The sequence below is a fragment of the Mobula hypostoma genome, chromosome X2, assembly GCF_963921235.1.
Source record: "Mobula hypostoma chromosome X2, sMobHyp1.1, whole genome shotgun sequence".
NCBI classification, from domain to species: Eukaryota; Metazoa; Chordata; class Chondrichthyes; order Myliobatiformes; family Myliobatidae; genus Mobula; species Mobula hypostoma.
This window is the reverse complement of record NC_086129.1, coordinates 16153546-16167362: the sequence shown is the minus strand read 5'-3', so window position 1 is coordinate 16167362 and position 13817 is coordinate 16153546. Positions and strand designations below refer to the sequence as shown.

Below are 13817 nucleotides of genomic sequence, written 5' to 3'. Positions count from 1 at the left end.
CCATAAATATACTCAACACTCCTTTCCCATGGAAGTAGATTGATCTGTCAATTATTTCCAACATTTTCTGTCGTATCATTTTGGTGAATTGTGTACATGGAGACTTGTGTTTTCTAATGCGCCAGGACATGCTGGAAGAATTCAGCGGGTGAGATAGTATACGAAAATAATGTTTACGGCTGAGCCTTCATTAGGACACACCTGTGTTGCTTTGACCCCAGCATCTGCAGATTATTTTGTGATTAGGACACACCTGTTGGTAGGTGGGGTCTTCACTGGTGCTGCCAGACTACTGAAGCTTCCAGCCATGGACCCCTACCAGGTCCCCAGGTTGGGAATCCTTGCCTTAAAGAAATCAGTGCTATTCCAGCTCTGGCTGTATCAGCAGAAGCCAGGGCTTTAGCTGCCTTTGTTCAAAACCATGGACCTCTTTCAACCATCCTCTCCACTACCTTTTCCTTTGAGTTTCCCCTGAAGACATTTCACTTTGATCCAGGCTTAGATCATTTGTCCTGGTATCTGTTACATGGATCGTTTCTTTGCTTGATAATGTACCAGCGAAACATCAACCAAGGAAAATAAAGGGTTTGACGAGAGTGCAGAGAATTGCCAAATTGATTCCAGGAATAGATGGCTTCACTTGTGTGGATCAACTGGAGGAGCTGTGTTTCTTCTGCTTAGAACAATGGAAGTTGTGAAATGATTTTATGAAGAATGCAGGGGAGAAAGTTTCCATAGCCTGAGCAGTCAAGAACCAGGGCACATGAAATGAAGGAAATTGACAAAAGAACCAAGCATGACTAGAAAAGTTATCTTTGCACGGTGACTGGTTGGGCTCTAGGGTCACTGTTGGGAGGAGCAGTGAAGCATGGTTCACTTGCAGAGTTCAAGAGGGATCTGGATTAATACCTGAATGGGGAGAGGCTGCAGAGGCATTGGGATTGGGACCAGATAGGATGTGTTGTGTAGGGCTGGTATGAATGCAATGGGCTGAATGGTCTCCTGCGCTGTAACTTGTCATCATTATAAATCCATGTTTGAACAAATAATTAATTTTGTACTTGGTGCTCTAAACTATTTCCCTATCTCGGGATAACAGTGATGCAGCTGTTAGAGCCGTTGCCTCATGGCTCCAGAAACCTGGGTCTGATCCTGACTTGTGTTGCTGTCCATATGGAGTTTGCATGTTCTCCCTGTGTTTATGTTGGTTGCCCTGGTTTTTTCCCCATCCTGAAGACATGCAGATTGAAGGTTAACTGGCCATTGTAAAGGTCAGCTGGTAGTGCAGTGAGATCAGCACCAGGCTCAAGAATGGAGGTTCCCGATCCAGTGACAGACCGCTCCCGTGTGCGCTCTCCATCTGCGCCGGGTTGATGTCGAGCTCGCAATTCGGCTTAGTAAAATAATACTACGAAATGTCTGTGCGGAGAGTGGTGCCCCACACAGCCTTTCGAACTGCGCCTTGTAAGGCATGAAAATGCCTGACGCTGGCCTCTCAGGTCTGAGTCAACGTCATCATCATCATGTAAATTACCCTGGAGTGCAGCATTTGGGAAGAATGTGGGAGGAATAAAATGGGATGATTGTGAGGGAGTGACTGATGGTCAGCATGGACTCATTGGGCTGAAAGGCCAGTTTCTGTCTGACTCTGCAGTTGTGTGTGTCCACTTTTCATTTTTGATTTGTATTCTCCTCGCCTCTGGCTCTCGTAATAGTGTTCATCCATCGTCAATGTCGATGAGGACCTCAACACCATTATGATGGTGTCGAGACTAGCGCGTGATTTGGATTTAAGTGAGGGAGAGTTGCGCAGCGTCAGCCTCACTCTCTCTTCCCAATTCCCATCTGGATCCAGTGGCAAGACAGAGTAGAGATGGCTGGAGATGGGACTAGGTGCAGTGGATGACCAGGACGTCTTCTGTGTCTTGTCCTACTCTACACGTTCCATGACGCTTGCAGAGATCGCCGCCTTGACCGTTGGACCTTCCATTGGTCTCGTCTGCTCAATCCGCCGGAGTCTGTCTTCACATGCTGGGATAGACAACTCCCTATCTCACCAAGGGTTTGAGACCCGTCGGCTACCCTCACTTGGTTTAGCCAGCTTGTCGAAGCCGTTGCCCGGGGTGTGGCCGCTGTCGCATGCAAACAGCTATGGGGAGCCACAGATGAGAGCTGATAGCCAGGTGGGGACCAAAGCTGGATTAACCACCTTGAAAAGGACGCAACATGTTCCCCCACCAGAGGTGCTACCCCTCCCTGACACCCCATACACCCCAAAGGAGTGGTTGATAGTGCTGGAAGCATTCAGAAGGTCAGACAGAATCAGATTTATTATCATCAGCATGTGACGTGAAATTTGTTAGCTTAGCAGCAGTTCAATGCAATACATAATATAGAAGAGAAAAAAAATTCAATCAATTACAGTATATGTACATTGAATAGGTTTTAAAAAGTGCAAAAAACAGAAATGTTGTATATTCAAAAAGGTGAGGTGGAGTCCAAGGGTTCAATGTCCATTTAGGAATCGGATGGCAGAGGGGAAGAAGCTGTTCCTGAATCACTGAGTGTGTGCCTTCAGGCTTCTGTACCTCCTATCTGATGGTAACAGTGAGAAAAGGGCATGCCCTGGGTGCTGGAGGTCCTTAATAATGGACGCTGCCTTTCTGAGACACCGCTCCCTGAAGATGTCCTGGGTACTTTGTAGGCTAGTGCCCAAAATGGAGCTGACTAGATTTACAACCTTCTGCAGCTTCTTTCAGTCCTGTGCAGTAGCCCCTCCATACCAGACAGTGATGCAGCCTGTCAGAATGCTCTCCACAGTACAACTATAGAAGGTTTTGAGTGTATTTGTTGACATGCCAAATCTCTTCAAACACCTAATAAATTATAATTGCTGTCTTGCCTTCTTTATGACTACTTCGATATGTTAGATCCTCAGAGATCTTGACACCCAGGAACTTGAAACTGCTCACTCTCTCCACTTCTGATCCCTCTATGAGGATTGGTATGTGTTCCTTCGTCTTACCCTTCCTGAAGTCCACAATCAGCTCTTTCATCTTACTGACGTTGTGCCAGGTTGTTGCTGCGGCACCATTCCACTAGTTGGCATATCTCACTCCTGTACGATATTAATTTGATCCTGACCTCAGGTGCTGTCTGTGTGGAGTTTGCATGTTCACCCTGAGACCGTGCAGGTTTCCTTTGGTGTTCTGGCTTCTTCCTCCTCCATCCCAAAGATGTGGGGGGGTGGTGTTGGTGGGTTAATTAGCCTCTGAATTCCCCTTGTATTTAGGTGAGAGGGAGGATCTGGGGAAGTTGAGAATAAAATAGAATCAGTGTAAGTAGGTAGTTGATGGTTACCAAGGACTGAATTCCCTCCTCAAACCCCAAGGGTTCACTTTGAGGAAATCTGCTTCTTTGCTTGTTAAAATGTTTGTTGTGAACTTTGGCCACCTGGTTCTTGTGATTGTGCTGGGGCAACTCCCTCTGCTGAGGGTTTTATACAGAGCGATACACTGTAGAAACCAGCCCTTTGGCCCAGTGAGATTTCACAGACCAACACGCTTTGATTTTGTACTCATTTCATCTTCTCAACATTTTCAGCAACTCTCCAGGCTATATCACTCATAGATTACAGCAGGCAATTAGCCAATTAACCCTACGATCTGCACAACTTTTGGCTGTGGAAGGAAATTGGAGCACGTGGTAGAAACTTACATAGTCACAGGGAGATTGTAAAAATTTTCCACCTGTGGCTCAGTCCCTTCCAAATTACCACTTGTCAGCTTTTGGTGACTGGAGCATTGTAATATACAACAGACCTTTTCCCAAGGTTGGAGAATCAAGCACTTAAAGGGCATAGGTTGAAGGTGAGAGGGGTGAGATTTAATGGGGACCTAAAGGGCAAAGTTTTTACCCAGAGTGATCCGTATATGAAATGAGCTGCCAGAAGAAGTGGTTAAGACAGGTGGATTAACAACATTTAAAAGGTACTTGGACAGGTATGTGGATAGGAAAGAGGGATATGTGCCAAATGTGTGTAAATGGAACTAGCTTAGACACACATCTTGATTGGCATGCAAAGGGCCTGCTTTGTCTGAGTAGTTCTGAAGGGGTCACTTCAAAAGTGTGCAGGTTGTACGACATACCCTGACTGTAATCACCTGTTCAGCTGGTCGAAGGTTTATTCTCATTATAATTCAGTGTGAAGTGCAGGGCCTGACAGAGTATCGACCTGCCGCGTGCATGTCTGTACAGGTGTGGGTATGCGACGAGCTGGGTGGAGGCAGACTGTGGGAGGAGGATTTATCTGATTTTTATTGACGTAAACGATTAACCCAAGTTCCACTTAGCTCACCAGGCCCTGTTTTAGTGGTGTAATTAGAAAAGACTGATTTCACAGTAATGAGTATTGGTAAAAGCCATAAACACTGGGAAGTACTCTTCAGGTCAGACAGCATCTGTGGGAAGAGAAACGTCAAATCTCAGATCAAGTTCTCATTAAAACTACTTTGATAGAGTTTTCCACTGTTATTTTGATGTAATGTTTCCCACCTGAAAATGTTACCTGATGAGTATTTCCAACATTTTGTTGTTATTTTTGATTATGGACATAAACAGCTCATTTGATTTTCAAATTCAAGCTGTACACACAAATGCTTGAAAATTAACTTTTTGCAGCAGTAACATAGTATGTTACAAACATGACAAACATATTTTAACATAAATTAACATGAATTGTACATAAATTACATGTGCAAAAAATAAGCAATGACACTAGTGGAAGTTCAGCGAGAGAAAGGAATATAGTCTGAGGTAGTGATGGGAGTTTTCGAGTTGGTTTAAGAACCTGATAACAGTGGAGAAAAGCTGTTATTGAACCTCCTGCCTGATGGTAGTATTGTAAAGAGGGCATGGCCTGGATGGTGGATGTCACACTCATGAGATCATAGTGCAATACAGGCTCATTGGTGTAACAAGTCCATGCCAACCCAATTAGTCCTAATATTCTGTGCTCAGCCCATATCCCTTTAAGCCCTGCCCCTCCATGTACCTATACAAGCGCTGCTTAAATGATACTCTTGTACCTGTGTGAACCACTTCCTCTGGCAGCTTGTTCCATGTACTCACCACCCTCTGCAAGGAAGAGTTGCTCCTCCAGTCCCTTTTAAATCTTCCCCTCTCATCCTGAATCTATGGCCCCCAATTTTGGTCTTCCTTAACCTGGAGAAAAGACTGTTACCGTCCAACTTAATATGTTTCCTGTAATTTTAAACACTTTTATTAGGTTGCTCCTCATTCTCCTATACTATGAGGAATAAAGACGTAGCCTGGCCAACTTCTCCCTATAACTCAGACCCTCTAATCCTGACAACATCCTCATAAATCTTCTCTGCACTCATTCCAGTTTAACCAAAGCTTTCCTGTAACCAAAAATGTACTCAGTAGTCCAAGCGTGGCCTCACCAATTACTTAATGTGCAGCATTGTGTCCCAACTCCTATTCTCAATGCCCTGGTCTGTTAAATGTTTGCATAATAAATACCTTTCTCATCACCTTGTCTACCTGTCATGCTGCTTTCAACAAACTATATGCTTGTACTCCTAGGTCCCTCCCTAATGTCCCACTATTCATAGTGCAAGTCTTCCACTGGTTTTCAAAACTGCATCACCTTGCACTTATCTGTATTGAGTTTCATTTGCCACTCCTTGGCTCATTTCCCTAACTCATCAAGATTCCCCCTATAATCTATGATCATCTTCACTATCAACAACCCCTGCTAATTTCCTATCATCTGTAAACTTACTGATCAGGTCTTGTGCATTCACATCAAAATCATTTAAGAATAACAAGGGTCCCAACACTGGTCTCTAGCACACCAGTAGTCACCGTCCTCCATTCTGAGAAACAACCTTCAACCACCAACCTCTGAGCTAGTTTTGAATTCACCTATTTAACTCTCCCTGAACCCATAGAATCAAACCTTACAGAGCAGCCTACCATGTGGGACCGTGTCTTGCTAAAATTCATATAGATAACAAGCTCAATGTTCAGGGGTTCCGTTGCTTTAGACTTGATACAGTGGAAAGGATTAAAGGAGAAGGGGTGACATTACTAGACAGGGAATAATGTTGGAGCAGTGCGCACGCAGGACACACTGGAGAGCTCATCTACTGAGGCTATATGGGTGGAACTGAGGAATAAGAAAGGGATGATCATGTTAATGGGATTATATTAGAGACCTTTCAATAGTCAGTGAGATTTTGAGGAGCAAATTTGTAGAGAGATCACAGACGGTTGAAAGAAATATAAAGTAGTGATAGGTGATTCGTGATAATGGATCTCCTACTGGAGAATGAGACATGATAGGTGACAGAAGTTTGTGTAGGGCAACACCTTGCATCTAGTGATCATAATACCACTAGTTTCAAGGTAATTATGGAAAAAGATAAGTTGCTTTCTGGCTGTCAGAGAAATTTACAATCGCCATTTAGACTTGAACAAAGGCCTAGACCCTGGTATTTGGTTTAATTACTTTATTGCGTGACCACGGAGAGCTCACTAAAAGCAACACACATAAAAGTTGCTAGTGAACGCAGCAGGCCAGGCAGCATCTCTAGGAAGAGGTACAGTCGACGTTTCGGGCCGAGACCCTTTGTCAGGGCTAACTGAAGGAAGAGTTAGTAAGAGATTTGAAAGTGAAAAGGGGAGGGGGAGATCCAAAATGATAGGAGAAGACAAGAGGGGGAGGGATGGAGCCAAGAGCTGGACAGGTGATAGGCAAAAGGGATATGAGAGGATCATGGGACAGGAGGCCCAGGGAGAAAGACCGGGGGGGGGGAGAACCCAGAAGATGGGCAAGGGGTATAGTGAGAGGGACAGAGGGAGAAAAAGAATGTGTGTATATAAATAAATAACGGATGGGGTACAAGGGGGAGGTGGGGCATTAGCAGAAGTTAGAGAAGTCAATGTTCATGCCATCAGGTTGGAGGCTACCCAGACGGAATATAAGGTGTTGTTCCTCCAACCAGAGTATGGCTTCATCTTAACAGTAGAGGAGGCCGTGGATAGACATATCAGAATGGGACGTGGGACATATCGGAATGGGACTGCTGACTGCTAGAGTGAGCACAAGCGTGGTCTTTTATACCTTAAAGTACATGCAGGTTACCAGTTTTCAGGGGTCAAGAGTTCCTGCTTAGACCTTATTGAGAAGGTTCTGGATGCTGCCATACCTTACACAAAATTAGACATGGGGTCCCCACATACACAATCAGTTCCCCATTAATGAGAAGAGCCAAGTGTCAGTCCTGCAGCCTTGAAGGCGAAAGGAACCTTCCCATTAATTATAAGAAACCAAGCAGTTAGTTATGTAATCTTGAAGGCTAAGGGTTAACTAGTCTGTGCTTATCAGTTCTTCATTTCTAACAGAACGCTAATTCGTATGAGTAGACAGACAGACACCATTTGTTTCTTACCCCACCCTGCTATTCTCATGATTTTGTTAACCCTTAATTCTCAGGCTTAATTTTCTTCCACAGTCCCCTCCTTTTTGATTGTCAGTTGAACCTTATTCCTCCTCATCTTGCGGATAAGGGGCTTCTTAACCTGGGGTCAGAGGCTGCATATCTAAACAAGCGTCTTCCTCATACTCAGGATCAAAGGGCTCCAACTTCATCTTTGGAAACATCCCTGTGGGTTCCTGCCAGGGCTGGGATACCAGGGCACACGTAAATCTAAAGATCGTTACTACCACTACTATCAATACCAGTATCAATCCATAATGCACCACCATTGTCCACCACCCTCCTAAAAGATTCCCAAAGGCCACCACCCTCCAGGAGGATCATAGTTGTGAATTCTTCTCCTACCTTACGTATTTGTTTCACACTCTTCTGAATATGGTCTGCCAGATGAATTATGTTCTCGGACATCTGGGATGTAGGTACAACATTCCTGTCCTATGATGGTACAGGTTCCACCTTTCTCAGCTAGTATGAAGTCCAGAGCAATTCTATTTCGCAGTGCTACCGTTCTAATGACTACTACCTCAGCAATTATCTCCTTAATCTGTTGCTGAGTTTCCTCCAGGGCCAAAGCGGTATAATTGGCTATCTTTGCAAGGGCTGAGACCACTGGACTCTTGAGCTTCTGTGCCTGCCCCGTACATAGGAAACATAATCATCCAAAACCTCTCAGCCTCAGTGATAGCACTCTTAATCTGGAGGTTGGGAGACAAGTTTAAGGATTTTAGGTGCCACATAAAGGGAGCCACAAAGGCCAAGTAACAGGTGCCTAACCAGTTTTGGGGCTGCCCAGTAGCTGAAGGCAAATTAAGTACTGTTATAGGGAATCATATTGAAAATGAGCTCTGAGTGCCATATTTGCAAAAAATGAGTGGCATTTCCACTTTGATTTCAATAGGTGGCACCTCCTTTCGGTGTACTGATTGCGGTCTTTCACCTGAAAAATAAGAGGTTACTTCCAAGTTGGTCACGGGTTTGTAAGCAATGGCTAATGCTAACAGACCCTGGTTTCCCCAACCTCAAGAGGTGGCTACACTTACACACAATTCTTCCACAGGGGAACTGCTCAATACTAGGAACGGAGAAAAGTGGGACATGTTATACTTGGGTTGATGGCATCCCCCAAAGGTCTCCTAACTATATCCTTCCTGTGTCCATTCTTCCTCATTTTTTGTCATATCTACGATGTAACCCTATTCTGCCCAGTTATCCCCTTCCCTCTCCAAAGCAGTCCCATCCCATTCTGTCAGAGGAACCATTCAGCCACTTTGTCCTCCTTCAGAACAGGCCCAAAAGGGATACCCCCCCCCCCTTGTTCTGGTGAGGATTGTGAGTGCATGTTTAGCAAGCAGAAGGATTCAAGCACACAGTAAATTTGTAACTAAGAGATAAAAAGGTGTTATGCAGCAGGGTCTTATTTATATATTTGGAGGCCTGTGCCTATAAGAATCCAAGCAATAATATAACAACTCTCATTCTTCTTTTGTGTCGCCGGGCTGTCCTTCACCGTGACTGAGCTTAGAAACCATAGAAAAACTACAGCACAGAAACAGGCCTTTTGGCCCTTCTTGGCTGTGCCGAACCATTTTCTGCCTAGTCCCACTGACCTGCACACGGACCATATCCCTCCATACACCTCCCATCCATGTATCTGTCCAATTTATTCTTAAATGTTAAAAAAGAACCCGCGTTTACCACCTCATCTGGCAGCTCATTCCATACTCCCACCACTCTCTGTGTGAAGAAGCCCCCACTAATGTTCCCTTTAAACTTTTCCCCCCTCACCCTTAACCCATGTCCTCTGGTTTTTTTCTCCCCTTGCCTCAGTGGAAAAAACCTGCTTGCATTCACTCTATCTATACCCATCATAATTTTATATACCTCTATCAAATCTCCCCTCATTCTTCTACACTCCAGGGAATAAAGTCCTAACCTATTCAACCTTTCTCTGTAACTGAGTTTCTCAAGACCACATTCCGTGAATTCAGTCCTTCAACATGTACTGCAGTCCTTGTCACCAGGAGCATGTGATAGGGCTCCTTCCACTGAGGAGAAAAAGTCTTTAAGCTTTTTCACATACACATAGTCTCCTGGTTTAAAGGGATTAGTGTTCTCTTCCTCCAGCTGAGATAGTGCAGCTGCTATTTGCCCCTCATTCAATCTTATGGCTTCACCCAAAAATTTAACAATTTCAATAGTTTTCTTGTCGGTCTAGACCAGAGAGGCCTGGGCACTTGTTAAAGGAGGTCAGGATCTGGCTGGCATTGTTCGACCCATTTACACTTACAATGGGGTTAATTTAGTTGTCCGAGTTACTTGATTTCTTAAAGTATATAAAGTCATGGGAAGGGCCTCTGGCCACTTCAGTCCAGTTCCCTGACATGTTTTAGCCAATGTATCTTTTAATGTATCTTTACCCCAATGTATCTTTTGGGGTGTATGGGGTGTCAGGGAGGGGTAGCACCTCTGGTGGGGGAACGTGTCGCATCCTTTTCAGGGCGGTTAGTCCACCTTTGGTCCCCACCTGGCACTCAGCTCTCACCTGTGGCTCCCCGTAGCTGTTTGCATGCGACAGCGGCCACACCCCGGGCAACGGCTTCGACAAGCCGGCTAAACCAGGTGAGGGTAGCCGACGGGTGTCAAACCCTCAGTGAGATAGGGAGTTGTCTATCCCAGCATGTGAAGACAGACTCCGGTGGATTGAGCGGACGAGACCAATGGAAGGTCCAACGGTCAAGAAGGCGGTCTCTGCAAGTGTCGTGGAACGTGTAGAGCAGAACAAGACACAGAAGTCGTCCTGGTCATCCACTGCACCTAGTCCCATCTCCAGCCATCTCGACTCTGTTTTGCCACTGGATCCAGATGGGAATTGGGAAGGGAGAGTGAGGCTGACGCTGCGCAACTCTCCCTCACTTAAATCCAAATCACACGCTAGTCTCAACACCATCATAATGGTGTCGAGGTCCTCATCGACGTCAATGATGGACGATCAACATCTTTTAATAATCCATTCATTCTTTTCACTAATCCTGAGAACTGGGGCTGATATGGAAGATGACACTCCCAAGTGAAGCTTGGCCCAATTCTTTGATTAGTTTATCTGTAAACTTAGTCCCTCAGTATGGCACCCCAAATCTGGGATTAATCTCCTTTATCAATGCCTTAACCACTGTTTCAGTATCATCCTTTCTAGTGGGAAAGGCCTCCACCACTTGGAGAACATATCGACTATTACTAACAGAGATTTATACCCCGCTGGCAGGCATGTGCACAAAGTCTGTCTGCAACATGGTAAATGGCGCCTTCGCGGGTGGCAAATGATCAAATTTAGCAAGTGATTTTCCTCTACTATTTTGTTGACAGATTTCACAGCTTTGCACAACCTGCCCTGAAACTACTGTCAGCCCTGGTGCAAATCATTGTTGTGTCTGAATTATAATCCCCCTCTTCCCCCACCTTCTCTGCATGACCTTTCCCACGCAATAGCAGAACAAGGGCATGTAGGAGATTTCTGGGGCACACCAGGCGATTGTCCAGATGTCTCCATACCCTTCAGAGTCCGTGAAGCATTGCTAATCCCTCCATACCCTTCTTGCCTTCTCTGGGGCTCCTTCTTGGGCAGCAACCAAATCCTGCCAAGTTGGAGTAGGAGATGTTGGAGTGCATTGCACTTACATGAGCACCTGCATTGCTTTTTCATCAGTCGTGGCCCTTTTAGCTGCTGTATTGGCGACCTCATTACCCTGTGCAACGGGGTCTGGAGCATGAGCGAGAGCTTTGTACTTAATGACAGCAATTTGTTTTAGTAACTGCACTGCTTGCAATAAATTTTAATAAGGTGCGCGTGTTGTATAGGCTTCCCCGAGGATGTAATAAACTCTCTCTGTTGCCAAAGTGACCCAAAATCATGCACCACCCCAAAAGCATGTGTAGCCCCCCCCCCGGCAAGCCTCAGGGTTTCTCGGCTCGCTGTCGTCTAGGGAAACAGCCCTCAGCCCTGCCAAACTGGGTAATTAAGTTTGTGTGGATGCTGTGTGATGTACCCCACCCCGCCAAATAACAGACAATACACCAGATACGATTAAATGAATTACAGTTTATAGATATTACTGGAACTATATAATTAATAGAGAATAAAATATAAAAGGAAAATAAAAGGCACCGCACTTATCCAAGTTCAATCTCTTCATGCACAAACAGTTGGAGCTCAGGACCCTCCTTCTTCACCCTGCGACCCCCTTGGACCAGCTCGACCTGCCGCCTGGGACCAACAATGGTGGTTGACCAGACGCTCCACACGAGTCTGTCTCCCTCTCCTCTCGCCAAACACCCTGGACCTCAGACTCCTGCTCAGGGTCCGACCCCGTTAGCCAGCTCACAGCACCTTGTCCATTCTCTCTCTGTCTCTCTCTTCATTACAGAAGGATGTGAAGTCCAGAGAAGATGCAGAAGAGGTTTACCAGGATGCCCGATGCCGGCTCCCTAGGCCTGAGTCGACGTAGTAGTAGTAGGATGCTGTCTGGATTACAGGATCTGTGCTATGAGGGAAAGTGGGACAAACTTGGGTTACTTTCTCTGGAGCAGCAGAGGCTGAGGGGAAACCTGATGGAAGTTTATAAGATTATGAGAGGCATAGCTAGACTGTCAGAATCACTTTTTTTTGCCATGGTAGGAATTTTAAATACGAGAGCATGCATTTAAAGTGAGAGGGAGGAAACTTCAAATGAGATGTGTGAGGTAGATGTTTTACACAGAGAGGTGAGTGCCTGGAACGTGCTGCTGGGGTGGGGGGAGTATTGGAGTAACCTGTGATAGTTTAAGATTCTGTTGCAAACATGAATCTGGAGAGATATGGATTATGTGCAGGCAAAAGAGTATTGGTTGAATTCACCATTGTGTTCAGTGGAGACATTGTGGGTCTAAGTGGTTCTATGTTCACCCAGAGAGTGGTTAGAATCTGGATCATATTGTTTGGTGGTGGAAGTAGGTAATGTTGTAGAACATAGGACAGGACAGCACAGGAACAGGCCTTTTGGTCCACAATGTCTATGCCAACTGTGATGCCAATTTAAAGAAATCTCATCCGCCTGCACGTGGTCCAGATTCCTCAATTCCTTGTTTGTTCGTGTGCCTGCCTCCCTGCCTCTTGTTTCTGCTTCCTCCATCTCCTTGTGCAGCATCTATCACCCTCAGAAACCTGCTCACAAATCTCCTTTCGATTTAGCTCCTCTCACCTCAAATCTACACCCTCTCGTATTTGACAAGGCCTGAAGAAGGGTGATCCTGCTTAAACTCAAACTGGATATCAGTCAGTAGGTGAATGGTGAATAACTGCCCTTGATAGCACTTTGCATTACTCAGCTGTGGACCAGCACGAGTCTGACTGGGTTGGGATTAGCCAGATTAGATTTATCATATGTTTTTCAGATAGGATATACCTGGGCAATTTTCTACATCATAATCTATTTGACGTGTTGCAGCAGTGCTGGAATAACTTTGTTAGGGGTATAGCTGGTTCTGAGTCTGGCTATGATGTTGGCTGATCAACAACTTTTTCAGCATCCAGTGTTCTTAGTCTTTGATACCATGGTGGAGTGAATCAAACTGGCTCAAAACTGGCTTCTGTGTCATTGAAAATACTTGAAGGATCTCGGCACTTCTGCCTATACATGTTGCATATGCTTCAGCTTTGTCTTTAACCATGGTCGCACCATCACAGAGCATTGGGATGTTCAATGTTTAATTGTCCACCGTCTTTCATGGATGGATTTGGTGGGACTGCAAGCTTCAGTTGGATCCATTAGCCGTGGCATCATTTAGCTCTGTCTGGGCGACTTGTTTTTGCCCATGTTGCAACCCTGCACTCCTGACTGAATCAGGGCTGTTCCTATGACTTGATAGTAATGGTAAAGTCTGTTCTTTGCATCTTTCTCTCCAAAGTTTGCATAATTTCTATTTTTAGTTATTTTCCCAGGAAGTCAGCCAGAGTTTTCTAGGGCTTGTAAGGCTTTTTTAACACCTCAATGTGTTTGAGATTTTTCTCAGTTGTCTCAGATTTATTCTATTTGGACTCCAAGTAGGACATGATCTTCATATTCTTAGAAAGATCTACCTGACATAATATAAAATTTCCAGTTGCATGTTTGTTCCGCCAGTTTATTAATTTTGACATATTTTCATTCCTTTCTTACAATTACCATTTCTCCCTAATTCAGTGTATTGACCAAACTTTGTCTGCCTCTTTAATCCCATATTATGCAATGTTGCCAACAATTGCATTTTGGAAAGTTA

At 45.0% G+C, this 13817-nt stretch overlaps 1 protein-coding gene across 7 annotated transcripts in view; it reads left to right on the top strand.

The window, feature by feature from the left end:
• Window positions 1-13817, top strand: part of LOC134340988 (suppressor of tumorigenicity 14 protein homolog) — a 176142-nt gene that overhangs the window by 23387 nt on the left and 138938 nt on the right. The gene's annotated exons all lie outside the window — the stretch shown is intronic.